This window comes from Anastrepha obliqua, chromosome 3, assembly GCF_027943255.1.
Source record: "Anastrepha obliqua isolate idAnaObli1 chromosome 3, idAnaObli1_1.0, whole genome shotgun sequence".
NCBI lineage: Eukaryota > Metazoa > Arthropoda > Insecta > Diptera > Tephritidae > Anastrepha > Anastrepha obliqua.
The window spans coordinates 81,850,523-81,872,627 of NC_072894.1; the positions used below are offsets into that span (position 1 = coordinate 81,850,523).

The 22,105-nt window shown below is 35.7% G+C and overlaps 1 protein-coding gene across 7 annotated transcripts in view; it reads left to right on the forward strand.

Moving 5' to 3' along the window:
• LOC129240080 (solute carrier organic anion transporter family member 74D) overlaps positions 1-22,105 on the forward strand; it is a 149,582-nt gene that overhangs the window by 50,650 nt on the left and 76,827 nt on the right. For 6 of the 7 annotated variants that reach the window (XM_054875561.1, XM_054875557.1, XM_054875563.1 and 3 more), the window contains one exon: positions 19,907-19,996. The exons of the other annotated variant lie outside the window; for it this stretch is intronic. The gene's annotated coding sequence lies outside the window, so the exon portion shown is untranslated. The remainder of the gene's footprint in view (positions 1-19,906; positions 19,997-22,105) is intronic. 7 annotated transcript variants of the gene reach the window in all.

Here is a 22,105-nt window from a genome sequence, read left to right on the forward strand (position 1 = left end):
AAAAATTAAAAAGGGAATGCGAGTACAATGAATTTAACTGTGTCTGTCCCGGCAAAAAAAACCTATAAAAAAGTGGTCAGAGTAATGAAGTGCATACGGTTCACGAAGATCTCGTATATACACATTTAGCCATGCATATGCTAAGATATGTATGTACTACATATGACATTCCTTATATAAAGGCATAAACCCCATTGGGCATATTCCTAAAGAAATTTACAAATTATTGTCAAACCACTGTTATTGACTAAGTTGACTTTGCATACACTATTTTCTTGTCAACGCTTGTAGATGATCTAAAATATAACTGAGAATAGAGGGCACTCCTATTGAAAATCTCGTTAAAATTATATACATATTATTTTTTACTTAGTTATTCTGTTTCAGTTTTGAAAAAAAAAAAATAATCGAAAGTTCGTCACCAGAGGGCCCAAAGAAATTTTTTTTAAACTCGTTACCTAAAAATATTTATGTATATACTTACGCACTACTTAAATCTACTGTCACATATTTTTTTATTGGTATTAATCATCACTTCTTCATTTACATATGTACCTATGTACACTTACACATTGACAGTATGTTTGTATGTGAATGTACTGTGACTCCTACTTTTCCATTCAGATACCATCTTCAGGCTGTCAATTCAATCTGACAACAGCCCTGTCATCCAACTGTGCACGCTTCAAGTGCTCCATTAGCGCAAATTGAAAGAAGATATTTCAATGTCAATGAAAGATGCAGGGCGATGGGTAATTGAATGGGCAGCGGGAACTTAGTTGATATAGAGGGCACAAGAAAAATCTGTCACTGAGTCAGGCTGCCAGCAGACGCCTCCACCACTGCCACCACATCCACCGCTGCATTCTTGCGTACTTGCTCAGCGTTACAAGTTGCAGTTTGGCTGGTTGACTGGCTGACTGGCTGGCTGTTATTGTTAGCGATCGTGTCGTTGATGGTATGCATCGATGTTACTAGTGTCGTTGTTATCGCTGCTTCGTAGCATTATTGTATTAAATGTCGTTGTTTATTTGCTCGTTCTTTGTGTTTGTTGTATATACATATGTATGCATGTATGTGTCGCGTGTGTCCTTCGTTTATTACACCACTGTTACAGCAACAACGGCAACTGCTACACCATGACCATAGTCATCATGTCGCACTCTATAACAACGGAGAGATGTTGCACATTACCCCACCAGAATCCCTTGCCATCCTAGTAAAATTGGTTCAATAACACGATGCCTTTGACATTGAGACAGAAAATAAGTGAATATGTATGTATGTATGTGCATAGGTATGTATATGCATGAATGTGTGTTTATGCTTTTGATTTTATATCATGTTGTACATGCTTCTACTTCAGACTCTTCCACCATTCTTCTCCAGAATATTCATATGTATGTACATACATCTGTGAATTTTCCTAAGCTCGATAGCTTTTAATTTCAATTATAGTTCTTGTCGAAACCGCTGAAGGTTTCCCGCTTCGCTATTTTTTTTTTTTGTATGGGAATTGAATTGCGTGATGCTACCCAACTACTGTTCTACTCTGCGGCCGACGATAAATCTTATTTTACCGACCACTGATCGCGGAGAGCCCTGCCACTATCGTCATGCCGCGATCTATTACTTTTGCGGATTTCAACTGAGCTGTCAGCACAGCCGTCGCAGCAGTGAATTTTCCTTTAGCTCTCGTTGCAAATGTAACTGCAAACACTTCAAAGTGCATATGTTGGTTTTAAAAATTATTTACACCAATAGTAGCGTAACTGCGGGTATTGTGGTACATTGAAATAATAGGCCCCTGCTGAAGTGTTTGGCGTTCTCAGAATATTAAGAAAGCGTATTCGGATTTGTTTTTAACGAGCCACGCAATGTGTCAATTGTAAGTAAAAAGTGCGTGGTTATGTAATGACTTTTTTGCGGTCTGTGAAATATTCCTATCATCATAAAAATAAGTATTTCAAACTCCATCTAATAATTTGAAAGTAATAAGTTAGTACTCTAGTAGATATGTAAGTAAATATGCTCTCTACGTACATATATTTAGTAAATATTTTTTTTATTTATAAAGGTGAAATAAAACATGGAGAGCAGAGGATATGAAAAAGCTATCCTGCCAGTTAGAAACAATAATATGAGTGTAATATAGTATTGGCCTCAAAAACAAAGGACTTAATTGCGGGTTTTGCCATGTTCTTTATATTTATATATATAATTGGCGCGTGCACCCTTTTTGGGTGTTTGGCCGAGCTCCTCCTCCTCTTTGTGGTGTGCGTCTTGATGTTGTTCCACAAATGGAGGGACGTACAGTTTCAAGCCGACTCCGAACGACATAAATTTTTATGAGGAGCTTTTTCATGGCAGAAATACGCTCGGAGGTTTGCCATTGACTGCCGAGGGGCGACCGCTATTAGAAAAATGTTCACCGAGATTCGAACCTACCTTCTCTCTGTGAATTCCAAATGGTAGTCACGCACCAACCCATTCGGCTACGGCGGCCGCCTTGCCATGTTCTTTACTATCTCCGAAATTGATGTTCCAAAGTCTTTTATAGATGAAAAGTGCAAGTGTTTTTATGAGGTGCTTTTTCATGGCGGAAATACAATCGGTGTTTGTAAATTTGTTAAACTTTTGCGTGGTGCCCCTAGCAGTCCGACTCCGACTGAGCTATCCACAGTATTTTTGGGTAGAACTCAATGCAATACTTATTATCGCATATAAATATTATATATGTATATACGAATACAAGTATAAAAACAATCAAGAACATGCGGATGGGTGTACTTATTGATTTTATGAATTGGAGTGGGGCTTGGAAAACAATTTATTACTTATATAATGTGGCACACAACAGTGAAATTGCCGAAGGCACTTTGAAGGCAAATAATCGCAAAACTATTATTTGCGGAATATTGGGAGTTATAAAGGCTGTTCTGTACCACTCCCTAATATCCCAACACCTAAGAAAAAATGTAGGCGTAGATGTGCACATGTATATAATGCAACAGTCGTGCTCTAAATGTAAAAGTGTATACATATGAACAAAGGTTCCGTGAAGTAAAGAACGCATGAAAACAGTAAAATAAAATTAAACGACTTTTCGTTGGAAGTATAAAGTGAATAGTGGAAGCACGCAATTCATCAGTCATACTTACGTACTCGAGTGTGCGCAGATATGCATACATACATACTTAGATTTATTTTTTATATTGTACCTCGTGGCTATTTGCTTTTTTACTTTTTACTTTTTGGAGGCACATTTGATGAGATGGAATCAGTTCTGAAAAACTATAATTTCTTCAAAAACGAAGGTTGGAAATCTTACGTAACATAAAAACTTAAGAAATTGTACGCTATTCTTAACCATCCAAGAATTAAGGATCCATCCAAACAATCCATTAAAACAAAGCTTATTTCCAATACCGATTGACAGCTTTCGACGCCCTCTTACGAATGGTTCGCATAATATAAGGTTGGCAAAAAAGTCTTGCGGTATTTCCGCAAGCTTGTTTTTGCAAGCGCGTAGTTCTAGTTGTATTCGTCGCATCGGTTCACGCTAGAGCTTTTTGGAAAGCTCTTCTCACATGCTAACACGTTTTTGATTAATTGTTGTTTGCTTTTAGTCGTTCGTGAGTTATAGCGCCGCAAACATGGAGCAAAATAAAGAGAAAATACGGCATATTTTACAGTACTACTACGATAAAGGCAAAAATGCATCTCATGCTGCCAATAAAATGTGTGCAGTTTATGGACCCGATACAGTTTCCATTTCCACCGCACAACGATGGTTTCAACGTTTTCGTTCTGGTGCAGAGGTGATCAAAGATGCGCCACGGTCCGGAAGGCCTGTCGTCGAAAATTGCGATAAAATCGCTGAATTGATCGAAAGAGACCGGCATAGTAGCAGCCGTAGCATCGGCCAAGAGCTGGGCATGAGTCATCAAACCGTTATAAACCATTTGAAGAAGCTTGGATTCAAAAAGAAGCTCGATGTATGGGTGCCACACGACTTGACGCAAAAAAAATGTTTGCCCGTATGGATGTATGCGAATCGCTTCTGAATCGCAACAAAATCGATCTGTTTTTGAAGCGGATGGTGACTGGCGATGAAAAGTGGGTCACTTACGACAACGTGAAGCGCAAATGGTCGTGGTCGAAAAGCGGTAAAGCTGCCCAGACGGTGACCAAGCCTGAATTGACGGCCAGGAAGGTTCTTCTGTGTGTTTGGTGGGATTGGCAAGGAATCATCCACTATGAGCTGCTCCCCTATGGCCAAACGCTCAATTCGGACCTGTACTGCCAACAACTGGACCGCTTGAACGCAGCACTCATGCATAAGAGGCCATCTTTGATCAACAGAGTCCGAATTGTCTTCCATCAGGACAACGCCAGGCCACACACATCTTTGGTGACGCGCCAGAAGCTCCGAGAGCTCGGATGGGAGGTTCTTCTACAACCACCGTATAGTCCGGATTTCGCACGAAGTGATTACCACCTATTTCTGTCCAGGGCGAACGAGCTTGGTAGTCGGAAGTTGTCCTCAAGAGAGTCCTGTGAAAATTGGCTCTCTGAGTTTTTTGACAATAGGGAAGCGAGCTTCTATAAGAGGGGCATTATGAAGTTGGCATCTCGTTGGGAACTCGTCATCGAACAAAACGGCGCATATTTGACTTAAATCGCATTATTATAACCAATTTTATGAACAATTGAAAATTCAATAAAAATACCGCAAGACTTTTTTGACAACCTTATATTAGCGTTGGATCGTTTCTGGATTGCCGGTTACTGAAGCAAATCTCCGAGAAGAGGAAAGTGAGTGAAATTAATATGAATTTATTTTTCATTTCGATGTATACTCGTACATGCAGCCCACGACAAACGATAGCACATCAACGTTTTTATTAGTTGTGACAATTTTTTTTATATTTTTTTTTTAAGCATAAATAAATAAAATAAAGGGTAAAATTTTCATCTCAAATAACAAAATTGTTGGTATGCAGTTTTATAGCCTATTAAACTCTAGCACTGTTCGGATTTTATGAATCTCAAGAAAACATGTCTCGACTACTAAGGACTCCTTTCCAGGAAAACATTGTAAAAAAGACAAATTACTTAATTAGAGTGCATCTGAGAAAATTGATTTAAACCAAAAGTCTCTTTACTTAAATATCTATATATGTAAATAAGCTTCGTATATCCTATGAATTTGCTTCCAACATTATTTCATTTGTTTATTAATTCATACATCGATAATACTTAATAATCTTTTACCAAAAAAATTTACTTTCTAAAAACTTAATTTCTCTAGTCAAAAAATAATCTTATTAGAGCAGTGAGCCGTAAGCCCTGGCAGCTAGTGCTCCTTTTATGGTAAACTAATATTTATCGCTATTTTCCGTATATTAAATAAATACATTCTGGTGCAATAAGGTTCAAGGCTGAAGATGCTATAAATCCCTGCGTGTTTTTATAATATTTTCCGCTGGCAGTATTGCGCGTTTTCTTCATATAATAAATGCGCTACAATTTTTTTTAACTTTAAACTGGACAAAGAAAATGAGTTAGTCAATGATTAGTACACGACAGCAAGCGCATGTACAGGAAAGATTGGGTGGGTTTAGTACAAACTAAATTGATATGCCTAAATATATTGTACATATGTACGTACATATTTACAGTACATGAGTGTATAAAATATATTAGTGGTTCATTTCAGAGCAATTTGCAAGTCATCCAGGTAGGATATCAGAAAGTGCACTATCGTTTTTCATTTACAACTAAAGAATCATCTTTTTATGTAAAGAAATTCTCTTCCCTTCATATGCACCTGAGAATAACGCCACAAAATATGATGATACACGTACACATATTTATATATGCATTATAAATAAACAATTGTAAGTATTTATTTCCACACATTCGCTCTTACGTTTGGGTGCTTGTTAACTGTACCATCTACTCCGGCAGAGCAAAGGAAAGTAATCAACCCACCATCCCAGCCAATCGTGAAAGAACTCGTAAATTGGCTTAGTAATACCATTATTACAGGTTTACCAAGAATTATTCTAGAAAATTCCCATTCAATAGCAATAAAAGGAGAAAGAATTTATTCGTGCAAACATGTAAACTTGAATAGATAGAATCACAGGGGCGATAGAAAGTGAACGTTGCATGCAGTTGATGGTGGGTACAAAACTTGCAACAAGATGCGACTGCATGCAGCTGTAGCAAGCAACCAATACTTATCCACGTCCACACCATGCTCAACTACGCCAACAAAGCTCATGTAACACGCAAGCTGGAATGTGTTGAGCAGGCATTGACTTACTGAATGCAATGCAACAACAATAACACCACCAACTGATGCTGACTGTGCAACAACACCATGCGGTAGCGCAGTCATTTCAACTTGAACTTGAAAGGCAAAATTTATGTCTCTAGAAAATTGCCCATTCCAAAAGGAGAGGCAGCAGCAACAGCAGCAGCATCGCGCAATTTCCACACAGTGCACAGTTGCGTTTTTTTTCAACTTTTTTTGTTATTTTTACGCTTTGTTTAGTGGATGTTGTAAGAAGAATGCAAGATATTCACAAACAGGATTTTCCAGTTTGCAGTGCATTGGTACCCTCTGAATATGTGCTTATGTATAGGTTTTCTCCTACACACCCATACACGTGCTTACATACATACAAACACGCATACAGGCTACACATGTTAAAGAAAACATGTTTAGCGTTTTTGGTGCATGCTGATGGCATCTCACCGACGCAGATGATGCACAGAACAGATATGCGTTGCAAGCTCAAAAATTCGAGGGGCAAAATTGCTGTTTGCAAAACTTACAAACTGCATTCACTAGTGAAATAATACACCTACAGCACAAGTTAGCAATCCTTCTGGCACGCGTTGTCCATTCGTATACACACACAATACACATATGTATATATACATACATATGTATGCTTGCTGAAAATCAAAATTGCGCATACATATGTATGTATGCACGCATGCGAATGTTCATGCATTACTCGTAGTTACAGGCTATTTTTTAAATATAATTGAACAGAAATATGTATAGACTAATTCAAACTTGCACATACATACATACATAAGTGTACAGTGTAGAACATTAACTAATGTATAATATATATGTATATCAAATATTTGGGAGTGTTAATAAAAAATGACAACAGTAGTTAAGACACAATACAAGGCAGAATACAGCAAACAAAGCATATCACGCCCACACAAAATTGCTGAAGTCCAAACTGCTAATGCATGAATGTAAACTCTGCCTTTACCAGTCAATAATACTGCCGGTGCTGTCTTATGGCTGCATGTGCTGGGCATTGACAAGCAAAGACGAAAGGAGCTTAAAAGTTTTCGAACGAAAAGTGATCCGAAGGCTGTTTGGCCCCATAAGTTGCAACAGCTTATAGTGACTTTTTAGTTAAAGGTCAAACATAATATTCTGGTTAAGTAAACTGCCCTACAAAACCGCGTACATTATCATTTGCACGCAGCCAGCACAAATATGACTTACTAAGAGTAGAAGGTCTATGACTAGGACTTTTGGCCGCCTAACCCCCCAGACCTTAATCCTCTAGATTATTACGCAGGGGGCGTAGTGGAGTGTGAAACCCATAAACATCCTCATAACACCATCTCTTCTCTGAAGGCTGCAGTTAATACCGTTATGGTGAACATATTATATTTATAAAAAAATATTCAGAAACTTAAGAGAACATTCTTATACATCGAAAGTTTCATTAGAACCATCAGAACCATCCCAACCTGGAGGATTACAAAACAACTTTTCGACCTACAAGTTGACCAAAAGCAGGCTTAAGCAAAGAGAAATGAAAAATCTGTGAGGTTTTTTTTTTAGGATAGGGTCAAACACATCAGTACTCTATAATTATTGTTCAAGGTCGGAAATCAAAAAATCAATTCAAATGAGACGTTTTCAAGTACTTCTGATAATATGGCAACATTAGGCCCGGCACACATTTTCTCTGACCCGCAACCAGTTGCCATCAAGGCCACAATTACAGTTGTCCACAAAATAATAGGAATGCCGACATGAAAAATATGTAATGTTAAATTTTCAATAAAAGAACGGTTTTACATATTTGAAAATTTTTAGCAGAAAATAAATCACCTATTTTTCCGAAGTTCACGTATTTCAATCAAACCTAAGCAAAAATTTTAATTTCGACTTAAGTAAAGTAAAGCATTCGGCCACCATAGTCGTGGCTATCATTCGGGAATACGTTGGTTCAAATCTCAGTGCAAGCAGCAAAATGAAAGAAACAGTTTTTTCTAATAGCGGTCGCCCCTCGACAGGCAGTGGCAACTTTCCGAGTGTATTCTTTTTTCTGTAAAAAAAAACGATTTGCCGTTTGGAGTCGACGTAAAACTGTAGGTCACTCCATTTGTGGAACAAAGTCAAGATGAATGCCACAAACAGAAGAAGGAGTTCGGCCAAACACCTAACATAAGTGTATGCGCCAATTATTTATTTATTGTTAAACTAAAAATTAGATCCAGAAGTGATTTTCATAATACATGATTATGCATAGCATAAAATGCCTTCAAAACTTTATAAAACGAAAAACTCTAATATTTCGTGGAATACCCTCGGATTTTCAGTACTGCATCACACCTTCGTGGCATAGCGTCTATGAGATCCACTTTTATGTATTACCTTCCATAAATCTCTAGAATTGGTTGGTTTCCGTTTTTTTTTTATGTCGGCTCATAAATTTTCTATGAGGTTAAGGTCGGAAATCTGAGCAGGCCAACACATAACCTAGAACCCGTTGATCCTTAACCTTCTTTTATGGACTATTTGTGATCATTATCCTGCTGATATACCCATCTCAGTGGCATATTCTATGTGGCATATGGTAACATGACCTCGTCTAATATTTTCACATATGGGCTTTGATCCATGGTGCCTTCAACCAAATAAATTGGTCCTACTGTGCTATATTGAAAGTTACCCCATCTCATGACTATGAAATCTTGAATTTTCTTATATGTTTTTCTTTGTTTTTTTAGGCCATTGATCATTGCTCGCTTTTTCTCTGTGCTTCTCGCTTTTTCTCTGCTCCACGAGGACCAAAAAACCAATACATAATCGTACGAGTAAGTTAGTAATAGTTTATAAAAATTGCTAGTAGGCTATTTACATTTCGAATTTTGTGTATATAATTTAAAACTAAAAATTATATTGATTAAAATCGTTAGCACTCCTATTATTTTATGCAAGGCTATATCAAGTGTCTCAAAAAGCAAATAGTCCTGCTTTAAAATAACTAACGCAGCAATAATACATACATAGTTTGCCTCAAATTTTACTACTAGCGTTCAGCTCGGAGTACCGGCTCAACGTTACTTATATGTATATGGTACAAAAAGGTTATGTATTCATATACATTTTTCATGCCGGCACTCCAATCATTTTGTGGCCGCCTGTAAAAGATGTGCGCTACTTAGCTCAGAAGTTCTAGAGAGGTATATATGTAGTACATAGCCTTCTTAGTATTAGTAACTAAGCAACTGGAATAGTTCGTCTTTAAATATTAGGAATTTATTTATGGGTCAATGAAGCCTACCTTAAATAACATTTTAAACAGCTTGATTACGATATGTTGTCCCAGCATAATATCTATAATACGAATAATTAAAGTCCGAAAAGTGTGCGAATTACCGAAATGTTCTGTGTGTACACTGCACAGCACAAACACCACAGCAAGATTACGAGAATGGATTCTGGTAAAGGCGACAAAAAAATACATTTATCGACGATTTGAAAGTTTACGTAAATTATATTTTAAGCTACAAGTCTTAGTTATTAACGCCTCAGCTTTCAAACTATTTTTGTGTCATTTTATTATGCAATTACAACAACTTTTTCATCCCCTACACCAGAATTCATTGTAGGAACGTTGTAACTTTGGGAAAAGTGTGTGTTTTCTCATACAGGGTTTCCAAGTATCTGAAGATGCTTATTTCTAGAAAATATTTGCTATTACTTTATTTTAAATTTATATTGTACATAACTCAAATATTTGCGTACAAAATTGCACATTGAAAATTAAAAAACTTCTTTTGTCAAAATGTCATTTAATTTTTGTACATGTATATTATTATAATTTCTTTTAGACCAACAATTTTTAAAATGTATTAACCGTTAAGTATTAGTAACACGTAACGTTGATATTTACAAAATCCATGAAAGTATTTGGACAAAAGATGGAACATCGCTCGTGCGAAATACTTTCTAAGCCTGAGGTATTTTTCGTTTAAATGCAATGCGGGAGTTCTCAGAAAAGTAATAGATCAAAATTATTTTATAAAAGTTTCCGTATTTTAGAGGCAATAAAAAGCTCAGTGACTCCACTACAGAACACAATGCACAATAGAAAGCAATGGATTTCAGTGATTATCGCCACTGTCCGTCTTATAAACTCTTTGGTTTAGGGACATTTTACTGTGCTAAAAATCGTATGCGCTAGTATACTGTTGTTGTATGCTATGAATTAAAAAGTAATATACGAATACTTTTATCGAAACGTGGATGAAAGAGCGAAATATTTTGCAAGAAGTGGATGTAACGCTAGTATTACTTAAAGTTTTCATGCATGCATGCACTGTGGGTCAATACCACAAAAAATTATTCATGAATTTTACTAAAATTGTTTATGTTATTTTTAACACGTTTGGTTGAATTTGAAAGTGAATGTTCGTTGTGGATGAAATCACAAACTGTATACGTATGTATGTAAACCAATGAGCTACTAACATACGTGTATAAAATCATTGGGTACTAGCAGAACTTGGTGGTACGAGGCTTCGGTTGGTACAGCAACACGCTTGAATAGTAATGTAATTTTTGGTCACTAAATACACCCATTTTTCAAAAACTGTAATAAAAAATAAAGTATGTTATGAAACAGAAGCTAAAAAAATCAGTTAAATAATAGATGAACGCGTGAAGCGAGACTTCTTTAAAAACTTAAAAACATACACGTGGCAAGTTGTCATCAAAATGCCTCCGAAAAGAGATGTAAGAAACGCTACACAAAAACATAACGCAATTGGCTACACCGAGTTAATATTGCATACTGGAAGTAAGCCTCATTCATTATCAGATAAGAGTTTTAAAGATTTTGGTAGGCTGTCCTACACCATATTGGATATCGCAATTTAACGTCGTTCTGCATTCTCATTGAGGGATATTGCGGAACATAGAGTCAACAATTTACTATAACTAGAACTAAAGTAAGACTTAGCTTACGCCTCCACACAATTTTAACAACACTGGGGGACTAGCTCTAGACTATATAAGAGCAGTGTTGAGCAGCCAAATTAACTTAACCTAAACATGATAATTACACTGTGGTACAAAAAAAAAAGTTGCAAAAAAACTTTGGATCGGACATGATGAGGGTTGTAGCTTATGAAAAACTGAAAATAATGGTATAGTTGAAATTTCCAATACACCCCCAAAATCTCATTTTATGGCCATAAAACCGTTTTTCAGTAGGTTGATATGAACAATCACTCCTAACTTCGCCAATTTCCATCCGATTTCGAATTTGCTTTTTTAGTTCGAAAGAACAAAAACAAGCCTTTTTGACAGTGTGTTAACATTTTTTCTGAAATGACAACTGACGAGACTGTAGACGGAAGTATTTGGAATTTTTTTATTTTTTCTCTATTTTTTCGACTTTGACATAATTTTTACGATATTATCCGATATTGAGGATTTTTTTTAGTACACTACTGTTATAGTAAATTTAATTTTGCGTCAAATGAGCTATATTTGACTGTAATTGAATTAAAATTAGTAGAGTTGTGCGAGTTTTAAGATTTTTTGTTTTTTTTTTTTACTAATTTGGCGTGTAGGTATAACTTACGCTAAATAGGAATAAGGACGTGTTTTGATGCGTTATTACAGATAGGTATTATATATTGGAGTGTATATGTATACATAAGAGTACACTGTACTGCATACAACAGAACTGGTTAGAACTTACGAAAATATCTGACATATTATAGCACTTTTTTTTTCAATAGAAATATGAAAAAGCTCCCAAGTGTGCCAAAGTTCACACTGTACATTGATTAACAAAAGAAGTTTGTTATTATAATTTAACCTTATTAAAACGTCAAAGTTTTATTGTTTGTTTCATTGAAATTCAAAAGATATAAATCAAAACGTTGCCAGAAAAGTCAATTTTCTCAATATTCTCCGATGATATGGCATCATCAGCCTTATCATAAACCAGATGGTTGTTATTTTTGTAAAACGGACGTAAACGGTCATCATTATAAAACTCGAAAGCACATAAAGTATGCTGATGTTGCAACTGTTAAGAACCCCGTAGTCTTGGACGATATGATTGACTCAACTGCAGGTCATGAACTGAAGGAAGTTCAACTCATTGCTGATGATGATCAAACTGATAACAATAAACCTGATGATGAAGAGTACTTTCCGTCTGGTTCTAAGTTTTCAGAACGAGACATTGTATCAAATTCAGATTTTCAGGATCTTTCTCGTGATTTACATACTTCTATCGGGAAGACAATCTGAAACGCTCGCTTCTCGATTTAAACAATGGAATTTAGTTGATGACGACTTCAGATGAATGATGATGATCGAATTTCTTACAGAGAAGTATTCAAAACTGATGAAGAAATGACAAATGTACCGTACCATACTAAACTCCAAAGGGCCGTTTCCAATGCATTTTTAAGTTTGGAACTAGTGCCGTTGTGTACTGCACCGTACCATACCGTACAGTGCTGCACTGCACAATACTCCAATAAATATTATGCGTTTATAATGACACTTGTTATAATTTTCATGCTTCGAAACGCATACCAAATCTCGTAGTAAAAAAAGAAAAAATCTTAAAACCCACACAACTCTTTAATTTTAATTCAATTACAGTCAAATATAGCTCATTCGACGCAAAATTAAATTTACTATAACAGTATTGTACTAAAAAAAATCCTCAATATCGGATAATATCGTAAAAATTATGTCAAAGTCGAAAAAATAGAGAAAAAATAAAAAAATTCCAAATACTTCCGTCTACAGTCTCGTCAGTTGTCATTTCAGAAAAAATGTTAACACACTGTCAAAAAGGCTTGTTTTTGTTCTTTCGAACTAAAAAAGCAAATTCGAAATCGGATGGAAATTGGCGAAGTTAGGAGTGATTGTTCATATCAACCTACTGAAAAACGGTTTTATGGCCATAAAATGAGATTTTGGGGGTGTATTGGAAATTTCAACTATACCATTATTTTCAGTTTTTCAAAGGCTACAACCCTCACCATGTCCTGTCCAAAGTTTTTTTGCAACTTTTTTTTTTGTACCACAGTGTTATTAATATTTTAGAATTGACAGCGCATTTATTCAGTGTTTCTATCAAACGTTTTGACTCATTTGCTTGGAAGCACTTCCTTCAGCTGCTGAGGTTGTAACGGCTCAGCATTTGGGTAGTTCGGGCTGGTATCTGTAAGAGTTTGCTTATATTTATAAGAGGCAAACAGCGTACGCTCTCAATAAAATGTTCACAAGCCAGCAGTAAATTGCAGATACATACACGTACATACCTATGTATGTATGTGTGCTCAGCGAAGTAAATAAAAAGCAAGTACTTCAACTCGCTGAAAGACTTTGATTAAGCCGGGCACAGATGGAAAACAAATCCAAACAATAGGTTAAAAATCATTTTGCCACCACGTGGAGATTTATTGACAATTTTAGTTTCCCGCTTATCGCAGAAAAAATGTTTATACTGCATGGTATTTATTTGTGCATGAAGAGAATGGAGGAAAAGAAGAAGAAAAAAGGCGATCGATTTGGGTGCAGGGCTGCTTAATGTTGCCATTTGTCCACTCATGTGCACACTTCAAAACAAATGAGAAAAATCGTCAACTTCGCCACACACACGCAATCGATTTCAAGTCGACAAAAAATTTTTGTGCCCAGCTTTAAACTAAACTTTACAACAAAAAAGTAAAGTCCTTCACGTCTTTAATTACCCCAAGAATTGCTAGTGCAATTGAATTTATTTACATATTACCTTGTTTTTTATTTCTCAGATTTTCACGACCTCCCACATTGTTGGAGGTAGCTTGTAATCGTTTAAGCAAAACATGCAGACAAAAATCATTAGCAAATGCATTTTGCGGCATGGCTCATACTTACATATACCGTTACATTTGTGCATATTTACATAGCTCCAGACATGCTTTGATGTTATTGTTTAAGATGTTTTGCACACTAACAGCCGTGCCTGTGTCTGCGCCAACTGTAGCAGTTACTTCGAAGTAAAATAGAAAGTGAAGCGTGCGCCAAGAGGCCTGCATGAGGGAGGAAAGAAGAGTAGTCGAATAAAAGGCAATAAATTTGTCGGCGAAACGCTGTTACTGTCAATGAAAGCAAAAGCGATTGTCAGTAAATACAAAAACAAATAGGAGCTTAAAGTCGCTAAAATCAATAGCAAAACAACAATTCATTCATTTCTTGTCTAAATACCACAGCAAATGCATAGTTGCAAAAAATCAACCGATACCGATGATTGGTACGCGCCTTGCCTTGTTGTAGGTGGAATATACTCTTGTCTGGCAATATACTACCGCACAGTAATAACAAGTATAATAAAAAAGATTGCAATCATTGCACCATTGCATTGGCCGCACAACCAATGCATACATACATATGTATAGACAAATGTGAACATGAATGTATAGCAAATGAAGCGTGATGCATTGCACTGTCCAGAGTTTGTTGCCGCTCCGATTCCGAGTACTCTGTAATACTAAGTACATCCTGGGCCAGTTACATATGCATATACATACAACCATACGTATATAATCAACACATATTTAGAGCGACGTGGAGATAAGTCGAACCATGACATGCTCCATGAGGCATTCGACTTTTTTATGCAGTGATTAATTCATGTGCATATGTATGCAGTAGTTACCCCATAACGGATCTCAGCTTCATTAGCAACTAAATAGATACATATGTATACATACATAAACACAGATTGCAGTCTGCGAAAAAACGTCAGTTTTTCAACCTCTTCCTTTCGTTGAGTGTCACATCGAATAAACTTCAAGCCGTGATAACAACGTGCATACGAACGACATCGACCCAGTTAACATCGCCGTATATTTTATGATTTATTCACTATTTATCACCGTTGTAAGCAATTTTGTCCCACCATTTCAGTTCCTTTCCCCCAAAGTGCCAGTGATTTACATTGAGTTTCTCTTGTAGACTCGAAATGGTGCCCAGGAAGTGCACTTATTAATTTGTTGAATGGCCAAAAATCATACTGAGCTAAATCAGGGCGATCTGGTTATGGAAGAACTATGGAATATTTTTCCCAAATAGTCACGAATAATGAAGTTCGTGTGTAAATAAACACATGGTACAGTTCTATCATCTTCCGTACAAATAGCACAAATTGTTTCAAATATCGGATGAACGACGATGAAATTAACATACTGGGTTGGCAACTAAGGATCATAATTGCGGATTTCACTCATATATGGCTTCAGTTGAATTTTTAGGTTTGCATACGTAGTACAAACGTAAAACACATTTTGTTACTTGATAGTTGGCAATTCAGCTGTTTCTTGATCGGTTGCGTAGTTTTCGTTTGGCGTTCGTTGAAAAATGGAAAATCAAAAGGAACATTTTCATCATATTTTGCTTTTTTATTTCGCAAAGGGAAAACCGCATCGCAAGTTCATAAAAGTTATATGCTGTTTATGGTGACGAAGACTTAAAATAACGGCGGTGTCAAAATTGGTTTGCCAGATTTCGTTCTGCTGAATTTTCACTCAAAGATGAAAAACGCTCTGGTCGTCCAGTTGAAGTTGATGACCTCCTAATCAAAGCAATAATCCATTCGGAGCATCATAGTACAACACGTGAGATTGCAGAGAAACTTCATGTATCACATATGTACATACATTGAAAATCACTTAAAACAATTTGGCTATGTTCAAAAACTCGATATATGGATTCCTCACCAACTGAAAGAAACGCATTTAACGCAACGCATTAACAGCTGTGATTTGCTAAAGAAACGTAATGAAAATCATGTATTTTTAAAACGACTGATAACTGATGATGAAATATGGATTGTTTACAACAATATCAAGCACAAACAATCGTGGAGAAGGCCAGGTGAACCAACTCAAACAACATCAAAAGCTGATATTCATCAAAAGAATTGAATAATCGAAAAAGTATTGTATTCCATCATGACAATGCAAGCCCACACACATCTTTGGCCACTCGGCAAAAATTATTGGAGCTAGGTTGGGATATTTTGCAACATCCACCATATAGTCCTGACCTTACACCATCTGATTACTTTTTGTTTCGATCTTTACAAAACTCCTTGAATGGTAAAAATTTCAACAATGATGATGTCAAATTGTACCTGATTCAGTTTTTTGCTAATAAAAACCAGAAATTTTATGAACGTGGGATTATGACGCTGCCTGAAAGATGGTCATTGATCAAAATGAGCAAAATATTACAGAATAAAGTTATTTAGTTGAAAAAATTGTCTTTGATTTTCTAAAAAAAAAAATCCGCATTTACTTAGTTGCCAACCCAATAGTCTCATGTAAATGATTCCAATATGACTAACATTCAATTCCTTAGTATTGACCACATGCCGGTCCAAATCAACGATTTCTATGATGTTATTAATATTTCCGAGCACTGGCCTACCAAACATGGTTCAAAACTAATTTTAAATTATTAGGATATTTTATAAAAACAAATTAATTTCATGTTATTAATTCATCTCGAAATTTAATTTTTGGAATGATGGATACAATTTCAGTTCGAAACCTCTAATTACGTACATAGGAGGTATTCTCCGAAATGTTGTCCAATTGTTTGTAAATAATTTATGCATAACAACAAATTTTAGTTTTAGATCCATGCCACGCGTGGTTGCCACATTACCAAGATATTAATTTTCGTGCTACCTAATTTTCAAATGTCAATAACTTTTGAACGGAGAACTTTATTAAGGTTAGGTGCTTGGTCGAGTTCCTCCTACTATTTGTGGTCTGCGTCTGGATGTTGTTCCACAAATGGAGGGACCTACAGTTTCAAGCCAACTCCGAACAGCAGTTATTTCATGGAAGAAATACACTCGGAGGTTTGTCATTGTCAGCTGAGAGGCGACCGCTTTTAGAAAAACTTTTTCTATAATTTTGCTGTTTCATGCACGAATATGCGAATGGTATCACGCACCAATCCATTCATTCATTCAAAATGTTTCTTAATTTTTAGGTTTTCAACCCTCCAAAGAGGATTTTGGAACAGCAAGACGTTTATGAAGTAATATTATATTACATTTAACCTCCTTTGGGAATGAGGCATATAATTTTTTAATTATGCACTGCAAAGAAAATTTGTATTCACACAGCAACGTATTCAATGACAGTTGGAAAAAACGAATGCTGAAATTAATATTTTTAATACTGAATGAGCATGCCGATGAACGCAAAACCTGTTGTGTGCATTCATTCATTCAATCCCGATCATTCAGTATCTACATAATTTGTTCTTCTTAACTCATCTGATATACATAAAAGATATTCCTAAAGCTCCAAAAGTTTAACCAAAAAAAGGTTTTTTCTATCAGCCACTACACAATAATTATCTGCTTCGCTGGAGTTTCGCAGAAAATATATCGCAAAAACTTTTACGTTATAAATCCATATCAAGAACAAAAATAAAAAATTGAACTGGGAGAGATTTGATATTTCTGCAATTTTGGGAAATAATTGTCTTATATGAGATACTTTGAAATCCAGAATGATTTTGAAAACTTTTCAAATTGTTGGAAGTAAGTATGTTTTTCTTCAAAATTTCATAGCTCCGAAGCGTTGGACGGATTAAAAAAAAATTATAGACAACAGAGTTAAAATGAAATGCAAAACTAAACTTTTATTTTTTCTTTCCCTGCAAAAACAAGTTTCACCGAATAATTAACCACTAATAAATGCGTCAACTTCTTGCCTACTATGCTTTACTATTTTGAAATATTTCTGACCTAGTTTCTCAACACACTGAGACACGCCATCTACAATATTCCCTCGTGCAGTCGTGCGTTGCAGTGTTGGATGCAAGTGTAGGCTTTAAAAATAAATGCTCTAGTTTTTCTCATTTCGGAATGAATCACAAGAATTTTAATCTAATTGTAAACAACAAAAACTTTTCAAGCATAAGTCCTTATGGACATATGTATTATATGTATGTATAAGTATTTAAAATGAAATTTGCATCGTACAGTTTATGGGTGAAAATATAAAGAGCAGTATAATCTGGCATACAAATACATGCATATGTACCTATGTACATAATTCGTTCTAGAAACACGCCTCTACTTCAAAGGCACTCGTCATTGGGCAAGCCTCGAAGTATATTTAGGCAATGAACCAAGTTGTATGCGCCAAACTTGTTTTATGTACTCTTATATTATTATAGGTAAAGGGTGTTCATCAGCGCATTTCTTTAAAAGTGCTATAAAAACACAGTTCAATATTTTCAATGATTTCTGCTTTATTAAAAAGCGAAAACCTTCCGATTAATTGTGAATATAACTTCATTCAAATGAATGGTTGGGGTTCTGTGGTAGCTCCCCCTCCTGTCGACTCACACCCTTCTAAGACCTTATTGATGGGACTAAGCCTAAATTTCTCTTAAAAATCTTGATAATTTCTTACTTATCCGCATAAGAACGATTTCCAATGACTACTAACAAAAAATTCCAAAGGGATCTAATCAAAGCGCTAAGGCAGCCAGTTGGCATCGCCAAGGCGTTTGATTACATGACTCGCGAATATAAGGGGTTAGGGGTAGTCAGAGGCCCGAAATAATGATGACTTTCAATAATTTTTTTGCTAGTCAATTGCTTTATTTTACAAAAATAAAAACATAGCATTAATACATCAAGTTTCGGCTTGACTTGTAAATGTGTTGCTGTTTGAGTGGAGCCCCTTTTCTCCAGAAGTCCCTTGCGGGGATCATCACAATTCCTTGGAGATTCACCTAAAATCAATCGGACAAAAGAAATTAATTTTATTAATAGATAATCTTGTGCCTCATCGAAGCTTTTTTTTTCAAAGTTAACTATGTGGCGGCCTCAGGAAATATTTTTTTCAGATTTTTGAGAAAAAGCCGACAATTAATTGTTAAAAAAAATCGAAATAAAAAAATCCTTCGATCAAGCACGAGTTTTTATGTTTTTCAAAAGCACTATAAATTTCATTGAAATCTACCAATGAAAATTCTGACTACCCCTAAGCCCATAAGGCCCAAAGATCAATTATTCGGTGAGCTGTGTTTATATAAACTATTTTAGACCATCCAAGTCCGTAACTATGGTTTCGTAACCGCAATGACGTTTCCTTTGCAATTTTTGAAAATATGTACAATGTCACCACTTCAAAGTCTCAAACAACCATAAACTATCACTCTTGGTGGATACAATGGCTTCCTGGCTATCAGATACAAGTCTTGCGAATACCAGATACAACAATATTACCAAATATAGCCGCCGAGATGAAAGTGCGCCTCTTTACAGACTTCTTTCCTACAAGTAACGAAACGCTCAAAATGTCGGACTCGACTTTTTATTTTCTACCACAAAAAGTCTTATTCAATTCCAAAGAACATTAGCTCTACAACTTATAATAATTGTTAACATACCTACATTTAATAAATTTACCTAAATTAATCTTCATATGGGCATATACATATGTATGTGCATATGTATTACGTAACTCCAATTTAAACTAATCAGTGCTTCTATTTGTCATATTTCAGCTAAATTAACAACAATTGTGCCACAAACCTACAACAATGATAACAATAAAAAAACAACTACAATGATGAAGTGTTTTTTAAACAAATAAGGTAATTACAAACGGTTAGTAAGGCACATAAATACTCTATGTACAATCACACAGCCTACACGCCGCATAGGTAAATATGTATGTAAATTGATACTAATATACGAAAACATATTACATATGTGTATGTATATATGTACATGGACGCACATGGATTGATATGCCACAGTTGAAATTTGTTTGCTTGCCGTACACCATTCATTGACTCACTTATTTTTAAATTTATGTTATTCATTCATTTATTCTAATTTCAATTTTCATCACTTTCCATTCTCAATTCCATTTGCATTGCATTATGTACATACATATGTATGCACTATATTAGTATATGTACACATGTAGTAATGTAGTTATGTATAGATGTACAGATGTATAGTTGTGGTCATAATTTTTCACTCAATCACTCACTCAATTGGCTGCTGTCATTCTCACATTCATTACAATCAATTCAGTCGTCCATCACTTGAGATGAATTGTGAGCTTGCCTGCCACGTTTCAATTTATGTGCCGCAACACAACAACAGCAATCGACATAATGTGGTAGTGCCTGCAACACCGACGTAATCGTTGCAAATGTTACAATAATGTATAAGATGTTGCAACTGCGTCACTAGTGCCACTGCCATTGGCACACCACACAAAACCTAACACACAATTGTCGGTGTACGAGTATATATGTACATACATATGTGTATCTGTACGTATGTATATAAGTTGTAGGGCAGGGCAACACAAATTATTCTACTAAACTAGATTTGCTGCACACGAGTTGCCTGCAATTGTCAGCAATTTGCCACTAATTGTTGACGATGTGTCAAATACACAATTGCATTATATTATATGAATAATTGTCTGCGTGTATTATATGCGTGTAGGTAGGAGTATCGTTTCATACAAAAAAAGTGTTAACCAGAAAAAATAATATACATAAATACCAACTGACACATAATTTGAGTTTGAGTTCCCAGCAACATATGTACGTCTTCTCTCGTTTCTTAAGTCTATAAGGATAAAAAGCATGAAAAAAGCCTTTCCGATACCTTTGCTATTTCAAGTCATTGCATAAGTAAATTAATATGTTTCTTAGTTAAATACAAGCGCAATGAAATTACTTTGCTTTACAATTTCTGAGTCAAAAATTGCTAGAGGCTTTTTAGTTCTTTTCAACTTCAAAGTTATACATTTATACATATATACATATGTAAATAGGTATGTGTGTATATGGTTATGTGAAGAGCGCTTAAGTATATTATTCCCTCTTTAATTTGACTTATTTATATTTTGGTGAAAAGGTTTTGGAGAAGTAGCCAAGATCTGATTGTTAACCAAAGGACAAACGCAATTGACAAACTTCGGCTGTCATATCACCGGGAACTCTGAAACAAAATTCTGCCTGCTCATTTCACACGTATTCACACATTGGTCCAGTCAGCCATTCAGAATTAAATATATAATATACTTTTAAAAAATTTGAAAATAGTTTATAAAAAAAATTATAAACATTTAGGTTTTCCAAAAATAGTTTAAATTTTTGCCACCTTGGTACTTTGAGCATATCAGTCTTCAGATAATAAGACATCTACCTGCTGTCTCGCTGCAATTCTGTTTTGAGCTTTATGAGGTATAACTATACTCGCTAGTGCCGAATCTTGCTCGTTAACTTTGTTGTTGCTTTCACAAATTGCTAGCAAATTTATGGTCAAGTGAGCAGAGCCCGGAGATAGCGAGCATGGAAACGATCCCGCTTAAAGTTCCTCAATTTTGTTCTGATTTGTTTGTGCATCCAGCAGTTGGACTTTTCGTTTTATTCAGGACTAATTCGACCGCCGTAGCCGAATGGGTCGGTACGTGACTACCATTCGCAATTCACAGAGAGACCGTCGGTTCGAATCGGTAAAACACCTACATTAAGAAAAACATTTTTCTAATAGCGATCGCCCCTCGGCAGGCAATGGCAAACTTCCGAGTGTATTTCTACCATGAAAAAGCTCCTCATAAAAATATCTGCCGTTCGGAGTCGGCTTGAAACTGTAGGTCCATCCATTTGTGGAACAACATCAAGACGCACACCACAAATAGGAGGAGGAGCTCGGCCAAACACCCAAAAAGGGTG